Source organism: Mauremys mutica, chromosome 10 (genome assembly GCF_020497125.1).
Source record: "Mauremys mutica isolate MM-2020 ecotype Southern chromosome 10, ASM2049712v1, whole genome shotgun sequence".
Lineage (NCBI taxonomy): Eukaryota > Metazoa > Chordata > Testudines > Geoemydidae > Mauremys > Mauremys mutica.
Window position 1 is genome coordinate 71,492,009 of NC_059081.1, and position 21,639 is coordinate 71,513,647.

At 45.2% G+C, this 21,639-nt stretch overlaps 1 protein-coding gene across 1 annotated transcript in view; it reads right to left on the reverse strand.

Annotated features, from left to right (window-relative positions):
- Nucleotides 1-7,406: 7,406 nt before the first annotated feature.
- Nucleotides 7,407-21,639, reverse strand: part of TWIST2 (twist family bHLH transcription factor 2) — a 74,321-nt gene continuing 60,088 nt past the window's right edge. Inside the window, exon 2 of the mRNA XM_045033006.1 lies at nt 7,407-8,084. The gene's annotated coding sequence lies outside the window, so the exon portion shown is untranslated. The remainder of the gene's footprint in view (nt 8,085-21,639) is intronic.

Here is a 21,639-nt window from a genome sequence, read left to right on the forward strand (position 1 = left end):
GGTGAGCTTCAAGCCAGAAGGCTAAGCACTCTAGTCCCAGCTTCTATATTGATTGCTGTTAATGCATCTATCCACAATGCTTATGTAGCGCCCCTCTCCACCTGGTTACCTCCTTTAATGGCAATCCGCTTACAGGTTTTGATGGACAGGTCTGGGTTCTTTTGGATCCCGCCACCCACTCAGCAGGGTGAATCTTTTTTCTTTTTTCTATGAAATTATTTGGCGGTGCCTCCACCCCCTTCACTCCTTCCTGGCAGGGTCACCAGGGCAGCTTGGGTCGAAAATTCTAACTACAGAGTAATCTCCACTTACTTGCCAGATAGTTGGAGACTTCCAAGAAATAACACAACACATAAAAATATATTCAACACAATAATTATATTAAACAGGCAACAAATACAACATAACAGGGTGAAACACTATTTTTAGGGTCACCGGTGCCCACACTGAAAATACCCGTGACTTGATGTAACAAGTGTACAATTAGTGTCCTGTTGGTACGTGTACTTTGCTGGGGCCCTTGATGACCTATACAATTCTCTGCAGTGGTTTAGCCATGTGGCTGACTGGGTTCAGTACAGCCCAAAGGGCCCACAAGTGGGAGGAGGTGGTGAATCCCTCCACAGGTGTAATATGCAGCAGGTTATAAAATCCTCAAACCCGCACTCCCTGGCTTGAGGACACAGTTCAGGGAGTAGGGGGTCCCCAAAACAAATTCCCTGACTGACTAACTGAAGACGGTGCACTCACGAACTCCATGAATGACCTTCAGGGTTGAGGATGACGCTGGACTCCTCAGTCACTGCAGAGGGGCTGCTGTCTGCTGGCAGGGATCCTCCTCAGGCAGGAATCAGGCTGCGTCGGTCCCAGGATCTCCCCTCACCACAAAGGGGTGCAGGGCTCAAGGTGTTGGTTATACAACTGCCCTAACATCCAAACTGTAGCCTCCTAACCCAGCCTCCAGTCACACACTCCGCAGGCAGCTTCCCTGGACTAGCAGCGCTGACCATGTGGGGACTGGTCTCACCTAAGGAGCTGGAGGTGAACCCAGCCCGGCTGGGGAAATTTCTCAGCAAACGCTACCAATTGGGACTCATCCGTGGGGAAGGAAAACACATCTGGGGGAATCTGCTGTGAGGTCCCTAGAGGCCAGTTCTCAGGGGGAACCCTGCTTGCAGGCCTGGGACTCACCAGCTCCCCACACACAGCCAGTCCTGCCCTTGCCCTGGCTGGCTCCAGCCTCTCCAAAATGGCTTCTCCTCTCTCCTCAACTCCCTGGGAGGGGCATGTCACTCCCTGTTGGTTGCCGGGCAGACTCTGAGTTTGCCTTGGCTCCTCCTCCCTGAGCGGCCAGCAAACAGAGCTCCAGGAATCTAGGTAATCTCCCTGGAGGTTACACTTATTAAGTAAGACCTTCTCTCTTATTTGAGAGTAGGCATTCACCTGTAGCTACAACAACTGAGAAGTTGCAGGTCATGTTAAGCAGCACTCTGACTAGAACCCCAGCCGCTAACATGACAGAGACAAGCCTGGGCCTCGCTTTGTCATGTTGTTCTGAAGAAGGCATGTATCAAAGTATGTCCTTGGCTGAGTTACCTGTAACCACTCGACCACACTCTGCTTCCAGGGCCAGGAAGTCTGAAACACAACATTCCAGTGTTGGCTCACCAGTTGCTGTGTAACCCACTGGCAAGTTGTATGTCATTGTAATCCCTCTGGGGGTTTTTCTGAATCCCAGCTCCTGAAGCTCCCATCTGAGAATGTAGGGAGCCTTACCAAAAGGAATCCAATTAAGATGGCTGCCAAAGTGTCTGACTCCATTCCCAGCATGCTTGGAATCAGGGTTGGTGACAGAAGGAACTAGAAAACCCTGCTGGGGCTGATAAGGAATCTTCTTCATGGTTTGAGCTGGATGAACTGTCCACTGGACCAATAAGACAGGGCTGTGCAGACCCCCTTCCTGCTAGGAGACAGCCTGACTACACAAAGGAGAGAGAGTTTTGCTTCAGTTTTGGTTTGGAAGCTGGGAGAGAGACAATGTGGGATGTGGCATCCCAGCTATGCGCCTACTGCCCCCAAAGGAAGTTCTCACAGTGCTCTGAGACTCTAGCTCCAGCATTGCAGTGACCAGTAGCCAAAGAAGGAGAGATCCCACCTAGCACCGGCTACCAAGAGCCAGCCAACACCCCAGGAAGATTCCAGACCAGGAAACCCAAGAGCCTGGCTGGAGTCAGAAGAGGACTCCGGCCTGAAGAAAAAATAAGGTAGCTTTTGATTAAGCCAGTTGATACCACACTGCTGCAACACTCTGTCTCAGGACATGCCACCTCAACAGTGCCATCCACCCCAGGAAGGCAGCTGGGGTAAGAGGAGTTTGAGCATGTTAAGAGGTGGGAATTAACTCATTTATAGATATTGGTTAAATATTAATTAACTGTAGCCCTTTACTTCCCCAGATCCTATGTTCTTGTTCCCAGTAAAGTCTCTCCCTCTGTTGTCCAGTTATTTTATTCCTTTGCAGGGGTTTGCTTTGTTTAATGTATTGTCCCCCGTGTACTGGGCTTTACACTCCTTGTCAGCTTGTAGTATTCTCAAGGCCACAACCCCTTGGTATCTGGCACAGTGGGAAGATGCTTTGTGCGGAAGCACCAGGTGTACTCAGGACCTGCTGTATGCAAGGAGAGAGGAGAGGCACTCCAAAGACTGGTGATCGCAGGCATCTGGGAGAGAAAAGGGAAAAGGCTAAACCAGGGGTCGGCAACCTTTCAGAAGTGCTGTGCCGAGTCTTCATTTATTCACTCTAATTTAAGGTTTTGTGTGCCAGTAATACATTTTAACATTTTTAGAAGGTCTTTTTCTATAAGTCTATAATATATAACTAAACTATTGTTGTATGTAAAGTAAATAAGGTTTTTTAAATGTTTAAGAAGCTTCATTTAAAATTAAACTAAAATCCAGAGCCCCCCCAGACTGGTGGCCATGACCCGAGCAGTGTGAGTGCCACTGAAAATCAGCTTAGGTTGCCTACCCCTGGGCTAAACCAACACCTTGCAGGGAAGGGCTGCATTATTTCCCTCTATGGGCTGTCTCACAGAATGGATAACATCCCATTTATGCCACTGGTTGCTACTATACTATTGGTAGGACTGGGGTTGAGTGTATGCCAGGATGCTACTGTAGCTGAGGTGGAAGAGGTCTCTTGTGGACTCTGGAGGCAGTGGGTTCAGAGCCTGTTGATGAGTTCCATGGGGTGACAGAGCATATGCCTGTGATTCCCTCTTAAGTAAGCATGTGGTTACACTAACTACCTGAAAGAACAGGAATTCAAGCTTTCTATGTTTTTTAAATCAAAACTGCAATGTGATTTAAAGATGAACTGAGATTTCAAGTCAGCTGCCAGGCTTCTTACCTGAGATCTGGGTGCAAAGTTTCTGCTCAGCGGTGAGCGATACCACACCTACGTTCCCCTGCTCTGCTTGCTGATTTAAGACTAGATTAAGCCTTTACGTCCAGCCCTGAGCAAGGGCCAGTATGTAGCTGCACAGCAGAATACACCTTAATTTTCTCCTTTTGGTTGGGTTTTAATTTCAATGAGCTTTCAATTCATCCAAGGCTTCAAGTAAATGGGAGTTTTACCCTTAGGACCCGATCATGCAACTGGCTGCCTGCAGGGGTGCCACTTCACCTGCATTCAGTTCTATTGAAATCAGTGCAGCTCAACCTGCCCTCAGTTTCAGGATGACGGCCTTAGATTGTAAGCTGTTCAGACCAGATGCTTCATCTTCCCCTGTGCCTTTGAAGTGCTTAGTACGTTGTTGGTGCTGTATAAATAATGCTAACCATTTGTTATAAACAGCAAATGGACTATTTCTATTCATGTTCAAATATTAATGGGGATTGATTTTGTTTCCCAGAAATGTCACTTGAGTGGTCCCCGCAGAGCAAGGGCTAGACATTTATCTCTGAGCAATTGTGAGCACTCCCTTCCTACTTCCTTCATGCTGTCAAAACTCAGGCTGGGAGGGGGTTAGGAGATTTTGCTTTTGAGAGAAAGTCTGTTAGGTTTTAGTTTTTTTTTGTTTGGAGCTGAGAACTTGAGTCTGAAAACTCTTTTCCCTTTGGAAAATCAGGCTTTGGTTGGCCTTTGCCTGAGTAAGGTTTGAGAAAAAACTCAGTAAATCTTTGTTGAAAGGCGGCTTTTAAATAAAGGTTTCTTTGCAGTTTTGTAGACTTGCAGCTCATTACAGGGTATGTTTTCTGTAGTCTTGCATTTGTGTGTGACCAGTTTGGCTATAATATTTAGATAGTCCCTGGATGTACGTGTGTGGTGGCTTGAAGGACTTACTCTTGTGAAAAAGGATGGCCTTGTGGCTTAGCCCCTAATGCATTATGGGATGTGGATTTTACTCCATGTTCTGCTATAGATTTTGTCTTGAGCAAGTCACTTAGGCTGAGATCCTCAAAGGTATTTAGGATTCTAGCTTGCACTGATTTCAATGGGAGTTAGGTGCCTAAATGCTTTCAAGGATCTAGGTCTCGATCTCTCTCTCTGCCTTGTTTTCCACCACACAGGGGTGTTTGTGATTGGAGCAGGGACTGTGGCAGTGAGCACCATAAACAAACTATAAATAAAAATGAACACAAAATATGTGAGTAGTTAGTTATAGTGCATTAGGACAAAGCTGCATTGTTGGTTCATTATTTCACCTTGACTGTTGCTTCTGCTTACTTGTATTTAATTGATACATGGTGCTGACTGAATAGCTACAATTCATAATGAACAATTTCTTCGACAAATGTAGCCCTTTTTCTCTGTTTATCAAAATAACTGTCTTTTGACAGTTAATTTTCAAATGTATTTGCTATTCAGAATTGTTTTACATTAACACATTTCTGCTCAAAAACTGGCAGTATTTCTTGGGATGTTTGATATTCACGACTCAATATCGGGGATCTGTGATTGGTGACATAAATCACATGGCATTCTTCTGTTTTCTCATTGGATGACCAAACCATTAGTTTCAGGCAGAAAAAGGTCTTTATAATTTTGTTTAATCATTATATTGATTTAATTTCATGATTAAATAAATATTGGCTACAGGCCCCAAATTTGCTTTCTATGAATATTGACATGAATAAACCTTTGCATGACCAAAAATTCATGAAAAGTCCATACCGACGGGTGTGAGTATTTATTTTCACTATTTGCCCAGCTCTAGTTACAATAGATTTTTAAAATTGGTATGTCCTACAAAAAGAGAGCGCTTTAATCCGTCATTCGGTGTACTTGAGCACATCACTGTGAAACGAGGAGTCCAGAGCATCAGAAAAAAATAGCAAAACATGTTGATGATTTAATTTTAAAAATCTTTTCCTACTGCAGAATACAGAACCTTTCATTCCACTGGGTTCCATGAGCTATGGATTGGGCACTTGTGCCCCTTGGTAACATTAGCTAAGCTAACATTAGATGGCAAACTTAGCAGAGAGGGTAGGTTTGAGGCCATGATTCAGTGAAGCATTTACTCACGGGGTTAATAACTACAGTGTATGCTTAAGTCACACTGAAGTCAAGCCTGTGCTTGGGTGTTTGGCTGTTTAATGGCCTGGATGTGTACAGAGAATAAATTACCCTCTTACCCTCTGTGTTCCCTGTAGCTCAGTGTTGAGGCACTTGTGAAAATCAGGCTAACATTTTGCTTCATTGAGATTTGGACTCAACTTATCTTTAAGCATCATTAAAAAAGCAGCTGCGAAAGGAAGGGTGAGTAGATAACACGAATTGGGCTAGAAAGTTCTCGGTCCTGGGATAGAGTATATGTGAATGGATGAATGATGATTCCAAAGCCAAACTAGGTGACTTTATTGTAATTTTCCTACATACCTTTTTATTTTAAATATAGGCGTTCAGTAGAGCTGGTTGAAATTTGATGGAAAAATACCTTTTTGATCAAAGCAAAAAAAATTCAGAAAATATTATTTTGCTCAGAATGTTTGAATTTTTAACAAAAAAAGTGAAAAATGTTGAATATTGTAATGAAATTCAATGTGTTTTGATGGAGAAAAAACACTTTCTCTCACATTTTTATCATTTACTGTAGAGAGAAAAGAGTAAAAAAGTGAAAAGAAGTGAGTTTTTTTCCACCCCATTGAAATTAAACAAAACTTTTCAGAGAATTTTGAAAAATTAAAAAAAAAATCATGGGAAATTCCAGACAAAACATTGAATATTCTTTGCTTTTTTGGTGAAATATACCTTGGGGTTTTTTTTTAGCAGCCCTAACATGTAGTAGTAATATGTATTCTGTTGTCTCATCTAACAACAGAGGCTGAGTACTTTGGATTTATTGGAACTGCCTGTTTCTTTCACTGGGTCATACTAGACATCCCATTAAAGTTAATGGGACAACCCAGTCTTTGCAGGACTGGGACCTGGGTCTCTGAACAGTAATTTAGGGTCACAATATTGCTTTTGCAAAAGCCACTAACAACTGTGAGCTGATACTGAATTGGAAAATTTGTGACAGATTAGGTGAGCCAAGCCTCCCTCTGAGCAGCTTAGCTTTGGCAACATCCTGCTATCTATAAAGATGATTACAACGTTCATTGGCAAAACACCACTACTGCCTTAGCCTTCCCAAACACACACAGTTCATGAAGACTTCAGAGGTTTGGTAGATAATCCACTGCTCTGGCAGTTAACAGACCTACTTTATCTACTAACATGTTCTGTGACCCAGGGCAATTCACTTCTCTCTGTGTTCTGTTGTAAGCTCTTTGGGGCAGGGACTTTCGCCCACTATTTACAGCCCCTAGCTGACAGAATCCTCCAGGTACTACCATCATATAGATAGTACATAATAATAAAAGAAGTGCTCATTATTAGAGAGAGCAATTCAGAAATAGATACACGGTTAAGTGGCATTACATTTTATTGAATTAAGACTTTGATTTTAATAAAAGTTGCACCTAAGGTATGATTTTAAAATCAGTTCAGTTAAACTAGTGCAAACCCCTGGAAGGACACTCTAAAACTGATTTAAATTTGGCTTATATCCATTTAGCTTAAGTCAGTTAGTAACCAAATATAAGCCAGGTTGAAATCAATTAAACTAAACTAGAGGTTTAGTTGATTCCAGGGTCAGAAGGCACCATTAGATAATCTAATCTGACCTGCATAACACAAGTAGTAGAATTTTACCCTATTACCGCTGTAGTAAGCCCTATAACCTGTGAAACTGATTTTAGTTACTGGTGTGTCTGTTTAAATGGAGACATGGTGAAAGGAACAAATAAAGAACTTAGTGTCCTTTTTGCTTAAGTGTTGGATGGTGAAATCACAAAGTAAATCAAATACTTCCAGTAGCTGCAGGACAACTTTATTTTTAGTGGCAAGAGAAGCAGTATACACAGCCACATTGCAGTCTCGTAGCTTGTTAAAAATATCTCAATAAATAAAACAAATAAGCAACATATACACTGGAACAGAAAATGAAACATTGACAAAGGGTTTAGCTGTAGCACATCATGGAGCAATTGGAAGAGGTGATGAGTGTGTGGAAAGCAGAATCTGTAATCCAGACTTTACTTGAAACAAATCATGCAGGATTTGGTGAATCCATGATGGTTTTTTTCTGAGTGCCTTGGTCCAGTTTTGATGTCACTGTACAAGAAATCATTTTGAGTTAAAAATATACATTTAAAAAAAAAAGAATACAGCAAAGGGGAGATAAAATCCAACCCAAAAGATTTCTCATAAATGTATTCCTGAATTAAGATGTTCAGAAAAAAATAAAATAAAACCAAACACACCCACAAACAAAAACCCAATGACACTACACAATCAACGTGGTTTTCTTTTCTTTTCTTTCCTTTTGGGTCAGTCTCTTGGGGAGAAATGTTATAAAATTTCAGCCCATTCCCTTCAGTGCTGTTTTTCCACTCAGTCTAAGTGCTCTGCAAGAGTTCAGAGCTAGGGAGGTCTAGAGGGGTCTTTTGGACCAATTTACTTGAGGTTGTTAAGGTTTCAGAAGCTACAAACTTGGATACATCCAATTCCTCTTCAGTCTCAGACACTGGACAGTCTAGAATAAAAGAGAGGGGAAAAAAACATGTCATACTGGACATCTTCCTGTGCATGTTCTCTGATAAGCCCTTTTCTCTTACAAATCAAGGCAATGATTCAGGACAACATATGCCTAGATCTATTCTTGTTCAGGATTATACTTAAGCCTAAAATGACGCACACCCAGTGTTTACTCCTCACTCCACCAGCAGTCTTTTAGGCCTCCATCCATTTTAAAAACAAGTCCGCTGATTTCTACATAAGCTTAAAGTTAAGCATGTGTTACATGAGCTATCCTGAACAGAGCTACTTTCATGAATCAAGATTCATACCTACACAAGCACCCATAGAGGCATGGAAAGGCTTCCAGATGTAATAGACTTCCTGACATCTGGGGAGGGGAACTTTAGGATTAGTTCAGAATTATTTAGGTTTGTGTCCTCACTAAAAAGAGCTAACATAGTAGAAATAGATGGAGTGATGAATGATGTAGAGAATGTCATTCAGATGCTCCTGTTTACCTTCTCTCATAACACACCTAGGTGCCACCTAGAGACATGAAATGACAATACATCTTAAAACTACTGAAAGGAAAAATGTTGGCAGGACTAACCTGTGGAACTCCCTGTCACAGGAGATTTTGAATGCCAAGAGTTTAGCAGGAGTCAAAAAGAAGGTTAGATGTTTCCACGAATGATGATACTATCATGCTATGCTCAGTTGTGCTAATTAGGGTGCATTTTATGCTGGATATAAACTTGCCATAGACTCATAGAAGATTAGGGCTAGAAGAGACCTCAGGAGGTCATGTAGTCCAACCCCTTGCTCAAAGCAGTGCCAACCCCAACTAAATCATCCCAGCCAGGACTTTATCAAGCCGGGCCTTAAAAACCTCTAAGGATGGAGATTCCAATACCTCCTTAGGTAACCCATTCCAGTGCTTCACCACCCTTCTACTGAAATAGCGTTTCCTAATATCCAACCTAGACCTCTCCCACTGCAACTTGAGACCATTGATCCTTGTTCTGTCATCTGCCACCACTGAGAACAGCCCATCTCATCCTCTTTGGAACCCCCCTTCAGGTAGTTGAAGGTTGCTATCAAATCCCCCCCTCACTATTCTCTTCTGCAAACTAAATAACCCCAGTTCCCTCAGCGTCTCCTCCTAAGTCATGTGCTCCAGCCCCCTAATCATTTTTGTTGCCCTCCACTGGATTCTCTCCAAGTTGTCCACCTCCTTTCTGTAATGGGGGGCCCAAAACTGGACGCAATACTCCAGATGTGGCCTCAGCAGTGCCGAATAGAGGGGAATAATCACTTCCCTCAATCTGCAGACAATGCTCCTACTAATGCAGCCCAATATCCCGTTAGGCTTCTTGTCAACAAGGGCACACTGTTGACTCATATCCAGCTTCTCGTCCACTGTAATCCCCAGGTCCTTTTCTGCAGAAATGCCACTTAGCCAGTCGGTCCCCAGCCTGTAGCAGTGCATGCGATTTTTCTGTCCTAAGTGTTGGACTCTGCACTTGTCCTTATTGAACCGTATCAGATTTCCTTTAGCCCAATCCTCCAATTTGTCTAGGTCACTGTGGATCCTATTCCTACCCTTCAGTATATTTACCTCTCCCCCAGCTTAGTGTCATCCGCGAACTTGCTGAGGGTGCAATCCATCCCATCATCCAGATCATTAATGAAGATGTTGAACAAAACCGCCCCAGGACCAAGGCCTGGGACCGACCCAAGGGGCTTGATACCAGATGCCAACTAGACATCAAGCCACTGATCACTACCCATTGAGCCTGACGCTCTAGCCAGCTTTCTATCCACCTTATAGTCCATTCATCCAATCCATACTTTTTTAACTTGCTGGCAAGAATACTGTGGGAGACCATATCAAAAGCTTTGCTAAAGTCAAGATATATCACGTACACTGCTTTCCCCTCATCCACAGAGCCAGTTATCTCATCATAGAAGGCAATCAGTTTGGTCAGGTATGATTTGCCCTTGGTGAATCCATGTTGACTGTTCCTGATCACCTTCTTCTCCAAGTGCTTCAAAATGGATTCCTTGAGGACCTGTTCCATGATTTTTCCAGGGCCTGAGATGAGGCTGTACTTCCCCAGATTCTCCCTCTTCCCGTTTTAAAAGACAGGCACTACATTAGCCTTTTTCCAATCATCCAGGACCTCCTCTGATCGCCATGAATTTTCAAAGATAATGGCCTATGGCTCTGCAATCACATCAGCCAACTCCCTCAGATGCATTAGATCCGGCCCCATGCACTTGTGCATGTCCAGCTTTTCTAAATAGTCCTTAATCTGTTCTTTCACCACTGAGGGCTGCTCTCCTCCTCCCCATACTGTGCTGCCCAGTGCAGCAGTGTGGGAGCTGACCTTGTCTATGAAGACCGAGGCAAAAAAAGCATTGAGTACTTCAGTTTTTTCCACATCATCTGTCACCAGGTTGCCTCCCCCATTCAGTAAGGGCCCCACACTTTCCCTAACCTTCTTGTTGCTAACATACCTGTAGAAACCCTTCTTGTTACCCTTCATGTCCCTTGCTAGCCACAGCTCCAATTGTGCTTTAACCTTCCTGATTACACCCCTGTATGCTCGAGCAATATTTTTATACTCCTACCTAGTCATCTGCCCAAGTTTCTACTTCTTGTAAGTTTCCTTTCTGTGTTTAATCTCACCAAAGATTCCTCTGTTAAGCCAAGCTGGTTGCCTGCCATATTTGCTATTCTTTTTGCACATCGGGATGGTTTGTTCCTGAGCCCTCAATAAGGCTTCTTTAAAATACAGACAGCTCTCCTGGACTCCTTTCCCCCTCATATTAGCCTCCCAGGGGATCCTGCCCAACAGGTCCCTGAGGGAGTGAAAGTCTGCTTTTCTGAAGTCCAGGGTCCGTATTCTGCTGCTCTCCTTTCTTCCTTGTGTCAGGATCCTGACCTCCACCATCTCATGGTCACTGCTGCTCAGGCTGCCACCCACTTCTACTTCCCCTACCAATTCTTCCCTGTTTGTGAGCAGCAGGTTAAGAGTAGCACGGCCCCTAGTTGGTTCCTCCAGCACTTGCACCAGGAAGTTGTCCCCAACTCTCTCCAAAACTTCCTGGATTGTCTGTGCGTTGCTGTATTACTGTCCCAGCAGACGTCAGGGTGATTGAAGCCCCTCATGAGAACCAGGGCCTGTGATCTGGAAACTTCTGTTAGTTGGCATCTTCAAGTCATAAACCATGGGTTTAGAAACACTAAGGCCCAGATCCACAGTTATTTAGGCTCTAACTTCCACTGAAATCAATGGAGGTTAGGAGCCTAAATACCCTGGAGGATCTGTGCTTAACTACCCAAAGTTAGGAAGACACTTTCCGCTTATATATGCTATCATGGGAGGTTAGTACTTGACTGTGAAGAAGTGTCTGGCATTGGCCAGTGTTGGAGAATACTGTACAGATGGACCTCAGGAATGGTTCAGTCTGGCAAGTCCTATGTTCTTTCACCCTCACCTTTACACCTTGCTCTAGGCTGCTGTGATCTGGAGTACAAGCCCTGTGCTGGAAAGGAAGGGGTTAATGAGGTACTTTGGGTCCAGGCACCCGACCCTGGTTGGAGGAGGAGCTCCTAAGGAGACCAGGGCAGCTCAGTAGTAGGTGGCCGGGGAAGTGAATCCACCTACACTTTTAGCTCCATGGAGGCAGCACTACCTGGGACCTCTGCTTATTGTGACTCTGCCAGACCACTTGAGACAAAGGACTCAGACGGTCTGAGATTGAGCTTTGATTTATATTCTTTCATGGCTGTACTTTGCCCGTTGGGAGAAGGGGGCTGGGAGGTAGCAATTCAGGGAAGCAGCCGTACAGAAACCTTGGGCGCAGATCGTAGCCACCTGCTCCAGGGCTGTGAATTGGAACCCCATGGAGTGAGTGGATCTGGGCTCCACGACCAATCCCTAGGGCATGCACAGGGCGATGAGCGTACCCTGACATATGAGAATTGAGATGGGCAACAAGGCCCTGAGGCTAGGGGAGTAGGGTCCTCAAGACAAGTTGTGGTGCAGAACTCGAACTCTCCCAGCCTTCTGGCCCAGAAGCAAGATTTCTGCTACCTGAACATCCGTGACACCAGCGTGCACCTGGTAGCATTTATTCCCAGCACTTTTAACTCAACCCAAACCCTTTAATTCCTTAGAAACCTTTTCCAAACAAAGAACTACCCAGGATAGTTTTGCCTGAGAAAGAGACTCAGTGACCCACTGTTTGTAATTCAATACCTATTTTAATTACATGTTTAAAGTGTGTGTCACATTATGTATTGCATTATGAAATCAAGCCAATGGTGTCTGTGTGTCAGTGTTACACATTGAGTACCTGGCACATCCCTTTTTTTTTTTTTTTGCTATGTGGGCTAGTCAAGGAATACTGTACAAAAGCAAAATGCCTTCACTTTATCTTGTGCAGATGGTTGCATATTTGGAATGTTAAATGACAGATGGAATTTGCCCTGTCCCCATTCCCTCACCAGCCTGGAAAATTCAAAGTACCAGAAACCCTGCACGGGACCTGTTAATCAAACAACATGTGAAGATCTGATGCTCTGCTCAGGTGAGTGTGCCTATTTTATGTTACATTTTAAAGCAAAATAATGTAAAACTGCCATTGACTTCCATGGGAGTGGGGGCAGGCCAATGCCGAGCACCCCCTTTCAGTGACTACCTGTTCTCCCTGTACGATGAAGCTGACCCTGTTGCAAATACACACATTTACTCCCCACCCTCGGGGAGCACTAGTCTGGGTGCGCGCCTCAGGCTTCCATGCATTTAAAAAACAATTCCACTGATTTTTATGCCACAGTAGGCTGCATAGCTTAAATCTAGTCTGTAGTTCTACAGCCTCTCCAGGGTGTATGGTATGATGGCAGCGAAAGGGTTAAATCCAGAGATGGACGCAACACCCTCATCATGCAGCCTGTGCAATCCCGGGTCCGGGTGCATGTATCACTTTCCTGGATCCTAGGGAAGCCGCAGGGCTATCATTCTTCAAAACCAATCAGTATCTCCCATTAGGTGCTGGACTGACTGTGTTGTTTAACCTTTGCCATTCCAGCCAGTCAGCAAATTTCAGCTAGATGTCCCTGGGAGAATCCAAAGAGCCAGGGCTCTAGGGCCTTTTAACACATACAGATAAGCTCATCATTTCAATCCAGCTGTAGCACTTCAGCCTAGCTCCACGGCTCCATCCAACCCACAATGTCTCTGAAACACCCTTTAGGCTCAAGCGCCACACAGGTTAAATCTCACCAAGGGGTACTGAGCTCATCTCGCTTAAGCACGACTGGGTCACGCTGCAGTACAACTGGGGGCTTTTGTGCCAGCAGACGCCTTCCTGTGCAGGAAGAATAATGAACATGCTGCTGTTCATTTGCCCAGCTCAGACTAACGAGGCAAGCCCTGTAAGCCACGACTGCCCAGGGGACGCCCCGCGTAATTTTTTGGCTTTTCATGGAAGACACTGTATCTCCCCTCTGAGGGCTGACTCAGCTCACATATCAAAAATGATATATAATTATTTCCTCTCTCTAAGGAAAGCTTCCATTTAGCCTTTTAAACAAGTTATTAATTATCTAATTACACCCACATTCTGCAGAAGAGTTCAGGACTTGACTGACTGCCCAGGGCCACTTAGAAAAGCTTACATGTTGGGCGTGCACTGACAGAAGTGGCTTGTATGGGGGGGGTGTGCTGGTGGATGACAGACAAGGCTTTCCTTTGCACTTGTGCTGCTACAGCCCTGTTGTTTGGGGTGTGTGTGTGTGTGTGTGAATAACGAAGCAGAGGAAGGAGAAAGACACCACAGGATAGTCTCTTGCTTGGGGTGGAGCAAATGTTAAACACTGCACTTCCTTAAATCCCTGTGTCATGTGTCCAGGGGAAATGCTGTGGTACTACTCCTACCTTTTATGGAGCACTTAGCATCAGTAGGTCTCAAGGGGCTTTACAAAGGAGGTCTGTATCATTAACCTCATTTTATTCATGGGGAAACTGAGGCATGGGGAGGGGAAGATGGCAGGGAGCCCAAGATCAGCCATATACTGGGTGTAGAGATGGAAGTGGTTCAGGCTGATATTGGGGAGGTATAGGCAGCCATTCTCTGCTTTCCTGCACAGCACCTGGTATAGGAGTGGCTGGAGGCGTGGCTAGAATGCTCTCTATTTCAGCTAGTTTGGGCAGTTGAATTTAGCAAGATAGAGGCCATGGGGCTGCTATAAATTACACTGGGGATTTAAGTCCCCAGCAAGCCCAGCATTAGGTGGGTGTAGAGCCACCACTGTCCCTGGGTGCCCGTGCTGTGCCTCCTGCATGGTGTAGCACAGAATCTGGCCTTAAAGGTTTGGCTAAACCTTGGGAATGGAAGTGATCTGGAACCTGGGGAGTCCTGGGATCTCAGCTGGCTGTCCAGAATTACAGCACTTTGCATCAGTAGATCTCATAGCACTTTAATTGAACATTAATGAAATAAGCCTCCCAATACATCTCTCAGGTAGGTGAGCATTAGACCTGTCTCCCATAAGGGGAAACTGAGGCATAAGGGCTGGTGGGGGAAATGGGCATGTCACAAGCTACCTTGAAGGTGGATTTGGGGAGGCATTGTGCCTCACTCGCTGACCCTTCACAGACTGGGAATGGGGTGTTGGGCCCACTGTTCCCTTCCCTCCACAATGATGGAGGAGAGTATGCACAGGGCTACCGTACCAGGTCTCCCCCTTCAGGCAGTGGCTGGAGTGCATTGGGAGAACAGAAATGTGGCAAGGAGGTTGAGGAGAAGGGGTTAGGACCAAGGTGATAGAGCAAGAGATTGGGATTTAATTCCAGGCTGGGCCACTGGCCTGCTGTGTCACCTGGGACAAGTCACTTCCCCTCCCTGTGCCTCAGTCTCCCCACCTGTAAAATGGGGATCATGATGCTGACCTCCTTTGTAAAACACTTTGAGAGAGCTATGGAGGAAAAGTGCTCTGTAAGAGCTAGGGATTATTACCATGCATCAGACTGGATGATACAACTATATAGTATGTAAAAAAGCAGAAAACCCCAGGCCCAGCTTTGTTTGAATCTGAGTACTGGGGTGCCACCCCTGATGTAACCCTGGTATCGACTTTTTAATTTACAAGATCTTTCCTTTGACAGTATGACTTCCAATTGGAAAAGGTGCAGAGAAGGGCTACTGGGATGATCCGAGGAATGGAGAACCTACCTTATCAGAGGAGACTCAAAGAGCTTGGCTTGTTTAGCCTAACCAAACGAAGGCTGAGGGGAGATGTGATTGCTCTCTATAAATACATCAGAGGGATAAATACCAGGGAAGGAGAGGAGTTATTTAAGTTAAGGGCCAGTATGGATACATCAACAAGTTTAGGTTTGAAATTAGATGAAGGTTTCTAACCATCAGAGGAGTGAAATTCTGGAACAGCCTTCCAAGGGGAGCAGTGGGTGCAAAAAAACCGCCCTAACTGGCTTTAAGACTGAGCTTGATAAGTTTATGGAGGGGATGGTGTGATAAGATTGCCTACAATAGCATGTGGCCCATCTGCAACTGCTATTAGCAAATATCACCATCGGCCAGTGATGGGACACTAGATGGGGAGGGCTCTGAGTTACTGCAGAGAATTGTTTCCAGGTATCTGGCTGGTGGGTCTCACCCACATGCTCAGGCTCTAAACTGATCGCCATATTTGGTGTTGGGAAGGAATTCACCTCCCTAGATCAGATTGGCAGAAGTGCTGTGGATTTTTGCCTTCCTCTTCAGCATGGGGCACGGGTTCCTTGCTGGTTTTAACTAGAATAAATGGTGGAACTTTAAACTATGATTTGAGGACTTCAGTAAACTCAGCCAGAGGTGAGGGGCCTATCACAGGAGTGGTTGGGTGAGGTGCTGTGGCCTGCAATCTGCAGGAGATCAAACTAGATGATCATGATGGTCCCATCTTGCCTTACAGTGTGCAAGACTGAGTGCAGGGAGACTGGCCTACCTGGCAAACAGCAGCTAAGCTGGGCCCTAGGTGAAGGATTTGGTTTCACAGGGTATGGAGTGCTTTGGAAAGGGATGAGAGAGAAACTGGATGGATAACACAGTGACTGTGTGGGCAGATGGGGCAGCTGCTATGAACTTAGCCATGGCTCACGTACAGGCTATGATCAGAACCATCTTTGTCTGGATCACAGGACTAGCCCCTGCTCTTTTCAATACTTGCTGTGAGACCCAGACTTTCACCTGGGGTCAGGTGAACGGCACCTCTGAGAGATTGCATCTCCCCTCAGCTCTGCATTGGAGTGGCTGCCTTTTTGAGTGTGCCAGTGGGGAACTTGACCACACAGTCTTCTGGCCCACGGATACTAATAGAGTGACTGTGGCCCAGATCCTCCTTAAAGTGCTGTGCAAACAGGATTCCCCGGGGCCCCACCCCCATGGGAGTTAGGTACCTAAATACCTTTGAGACTCTGGGCCTGTGACACTGCAGGTTACGTGGTATGGGTGAGAGGACTTCAAAGCAAAGCCAGGCAATGCTGGGCACAAACAAACATGGGCCTTGCCATAAGGACAGAATTCACTGCTGGCATAAGTAAGAGCAGCTTAATTGAGGAAGTGGAGCTGTACCCTTACACCAGGGTGGCCTATGGCTGTCAAGCAGACAGCTGTGCGGAACTACTAGCTTGCACTCTGGTTCCAGCTAGCCTTCCTCACTGTGGTGTCTGAGCAACTCCCAGTGGACGTCATTCTCACCTCAGTGAGGTAGTGAATATTGCTCCCCATTTACAGATGGCGAGATGGAAGTATAGGGTAGATTAAGTGACTGGCCCAAGGTCCCACAAAAAGTCTGTGAGGGAACCAGGAATTGAATACGTGGCTTTCGAATCCCATTCCAGTGCCTTTATATTCATGAACCCATCCTTTACTTATATAGCTCCAGGGGTCCTTGGGAATCTGAGCCAGGGTGGAAACATACATACAATGAGGGAATTCAGCCCTCTGAGTAAAATTACAAAGTTGCTACTGATAGAACTGTGGCAACTTCCACCTTGAACTTGCTTTTTAAATTGAAATGATACCTGCTCCCCCCATGGAATCTGATTTGCCTTTTCACTAGCATTTCAACAGGAAAATGTTTTTAAAAATGTGATTTTCACCCCCCATCCCTCCCACAGCTCCTTGTTTGTTGTTGGGACGGAAATGTTTTCCACAAGGAGCACCTGGTCAGCATTAGCTACCTATTAATGCTTGCCTTGAAACCTTCCTGGGGGTCTAATTTCAAAGGAATAGGGCAAAACCAGTGTGTCATTCAGAAGAGAGTGCATTTTCCCATGCCTCCGGTGTTGTTTATTTATTTGAGACATAAAAGTAACAAAATAGTCCTACTCTCAGGTGCCTGTATCTTCTCTTATATCCTAGACTAAAATGTCATTTTATGGGATGGGTTGGCGATGCTTCCAGAAACAATGAACAGCACCACAAGGAAGCAGGTCTGACTGGCAGCAATAGATCCATGTGTTAACTGCAATTGTTGCCTCTTTATTCAGAAGTACCTGCAGTGTTTTGGCACTGTGTGCTATTTTGTTTGTTTGCATGGGTAAAAACTCTAGGCAGTATCTAAATGTAAGAAAATAAATCAGTCAGAAGAGGGGAGAGAGATATACTAGGGATATTCTCAGCTTCCAAACAAAGTGCACCACAACTGACAAAAAAGCATTTGTCTGTGATACATTACATGATGCAGCTATGCATTCAAGATATATTTAGTAAGGCCATCAGCAATAGCGCCACTTAGGGACTTCCAAGAACATTACAATACCCAACTTACTAGAGGAAGAGGCAGTGATAAACCTTTGGGATAATGCTGTTCTTTTCTGTTGTACTGTTAGATGCTGAACTTTTTTGAGAAGCTGGTCATCAATATAAAAATGGGAACTGCTGAGTGCTGAGCTATTTTGAAAATCTGGTGCGTGGAGACTGGGCTGGGGGTAGGGAGGGAGACAGGACTAGGAGAAAGACAGGCTGGAGGGAACGGGTAACAGAAGTCAGGCTTAGGGGAAACAGGAACAGAAGGATAGTGGCTACTAGAGAACACTGCCCTCAAGACCTGGAATGGAACCAAGATTTCTGAGTCTCACCATTCCTCAACCGTCAATAACGATGTCTGAAATCCACTGGCAAAGTGTGTGTCTCATGCCCCTACAGTGGCTGGTCCATATAACAATAATACCTAGCTCTTATATAGTGCTTTTCATGCATAGACCTCAAACCGCGTTATAAAGGAGGTCAGTTTCATTATATAGAGGATGATAACCTATTACTGCTGTCAGTTACTTAATTGGTTCAAGGGGCAGAGGCCTGTGCTGGGATCTAAAGAGTCCAACCCTGCTAATGACTCATGTGGGTGTTAATGTGATTCCACATGAGGGAATTTCTGTATTTTCAGTTTGCTTTTTAAATTACCTAGGAAATTATACACAAAAAATACATTAAAAGAACATTAGGGAGGTTGCAAAATTAAGCACTCAAAAGTTAGGAAATGCCAGAATTTTTGCTTGTGAAACCTTAATTGAGCCCCTTTGTGGGTCTGCAGTATGATACGATCTTTCGTTACATGATCACATGCTATTTTTTCTCCATTGGACTCCTGTCATATTCAATGCACAGGATGGACCTGCTCAGTAGGTGAATCGGGGTTTTGTAATGCAGGAGGCTGTTGTCTGTCAGCCACCGGCCTCCGGTGTTGCTATAGTTGAAAGGTGTGCAGTATGAGGAGGGGGATTGCAGGAAAAGGAAGAATGGTCTTGTGGTTAAGGCGATTGAAAGCTGCCCTGGAGAACTGAATTCTACCTCTGCCACTGAGTTGCTGTGTGTGGCTGGGTAAGTTGCTTAAACCAATTTTTTAACATGTGGCCACGAACTGTTTCTCATTTTCTAAGTATCCAACTTCAGACCCCAGGGGCTTATTTGCAGATGTGCTGAGCACTCACAGCTACAAGTGAAGTCAATGGGAGCTGTGAATTGGACACACAAATTGCTATATGATGCTAAGTCTTCTGAAAAAACAGGTCCTAAGTATCTCAAATTGGCATCCAAAATTAGTGGATACTTTTGACCTTAATCTCTCTGGGTCTGTCTACACTGTAATTAAAAAGTCATGGCTGGCCTCTGCCAGCTGACTCGGGCTCATGGGACCTGGGCTGTTTCATTGCACTGTAGACTTCTGGGCTTGGGCTGGAGCCTAGAGGCTCTAGGACCCTGTGAAGTGGGAGAGTCCTAGACATAGGCACTGACTCTGTGGGTGCTCTGGGGCTGGAGCACCCATGGAAAAAAAATAGTGGGTGCTCAGCGCCCACCAGCCAATCACCGATCAGCTGTTCGTCAGCAGGCAGGAGCTGCTGGGGGGAGGGGTGAAGTGGGGATGGGCCAGAAAGAGGTGGATTGAGGGGAGGCCTTGGGAAAAGGGGAGGAGTGGGCGTGGAGCACCAAAGGGAAAAATGAAAGTCAGCACCTGTGATCCCAGAGCTCAGACTTCAGCCTGAGACCAGAAATCTACACTGCAAAGAAACAGCCCCGCAGCCTGAGTCAGCTGACATGGGCCAGCTGCGGGTTTTTAATTGCAGTGTAGACATACCTCGGTGTCTCAGTTCCCCATCTGTAAAATGGGGATAATATTAGCCCCTCATCTCTCAGGGGTGTTGTGATATAAATTCATCCATGCTTGTGAAGCACTCGGGTCCTACAGTGCGGAGCACAGAAACGCACATAAGGAGAGTAGTAATTCTGCCTTCAGAGCAGGCTTTGAATAGTATGCAGTAAATAAGGCCTAGGGCGGAACCCTGAGCAATGAGGATAAAACACAATATTGAATGGTGCTCATTCCCTGAGCACTGTCTGTCCTGGGCACTGAAAGAGGCAGGGGTCTTGTGAGAAAACAGTATGTGATCATGTAATTAAAGACTGCCTCCTACTGCATATACACTAGGGGGCTGAGTTAAGGATGTGCAAGCCACCTTAATCCTGCCATTTCCTACCCTTTTTGCCCTCAACACTTTTTAACAGTTTTTGTGTGTAGCAGAACTATAGGCCGCTATAATCTGTGAAATGCTATAGGGCCAAATCATCAACTGGTGTAAATCGGCATAGTCTCATTGAATTGGTTTACATCAGCCAAGATTCAGAGTCTTTGAGTGTTTTCAGAGTTTTCTGTAGGACTTTGTTTAATTTCTATAGACTCCTACTGGCTTCATCAAGTTTTACCAACTTTTCTGTGGTGTCTCCCACACCTTTCACTTACCCACGCAAGGTGCTTCTACACATTTATGATCCTTTTACCCAGGAGGGACTGAGGAAGGCACTCTTCAAAGCCTGTTAATGGATTCAGCTGGTGGTTGCTTTTGAGGTACTCATCTGCTCCCTTCCTGACTGCATCGCTTACACAGCTTCCCTAACTCCTGCTGGCCCTGGGGAAACCGGCAGACCCTGATCTCATGTGTGGCAGTACGGAGTAATAAGAGCCTGCTTCAGCTGCCTACTGTTTCAGTGTAGCTCTCTGAAATGGCAGTATAAGTGTGTATTGCCTTCAGAAACTCTGCACAGCCTGCTGCTTACCAAGCTCATTGTAAACCGGTCCATCCAACTATTTTTCTTAGGGTTTTATGCTGCTGCACATAGAATCATAGAATATCAGGGTTGGAAGGGACCTCAGGAGGTCATCTAGTCCAACCCCCTGCTCAACGCAGGACCAATCCCCAGACAGATTTTTGCCCCAGATCCCTAAATGTCCCCCTCAAGGATTAAACTCACAACCATGGGTTTAACAAGCCACTGCTCAAACCACTGAGCTATCCTCCCTAATCACTGTGGTATCTGAATGCCTTCCATACCAAATCAATAGCAAAGTCCTAATGGACGGCTTGGAATCACTGGCAAATCTTCTTTTTCAGGGTCAAAATTTTGCTTGTGGTAGAATCATAGCATATCAGGGTTGGAAGGGATCTCAGGAGGTCATCTAGTCCAAACCCTTGCTCAAAGCAGGACCAATCCCCAACTAATTCATCCCAGCCAGGGCTTTGTCAAGCCTGACCTTAAAAACATCTAAGGAAGAAGATTCCACTACCTCCCTAGTTAACCCATTCCAGTGCTTCACCACCCTCCTAGTATCCAATCTAAACCTCCCCTACTGCGACTTGAGACCATTACTCCTTGTTCTGTCATCCGGTACTACTGAGAACAGTCTAGATCCATCCTCTTTGGAACCCCCTTTCAGGTAAATGAAAGCAGCTATCAAATCCCCCCTGATTCTTCTCTTCTGCAGGCTAAATAATCCCACTTCCTCAGCCTCTCATCGTAAGTCATGTGCTCCAGCCCCCAATCATTTTTGTTGCCCTCCACTGGACTCTTTCCAATTTTTCCACATCCCTTCTTGTAGTGTGGGGCCCAAAACTTGACACAGTACTCCAGATGAGGCGTCATCAATGCTGAATAGAAGAGAATGATCCCATCTCTTGATCTGCTGGCAATGCTCCTATTTACACAGCCCAAAAGGCCGT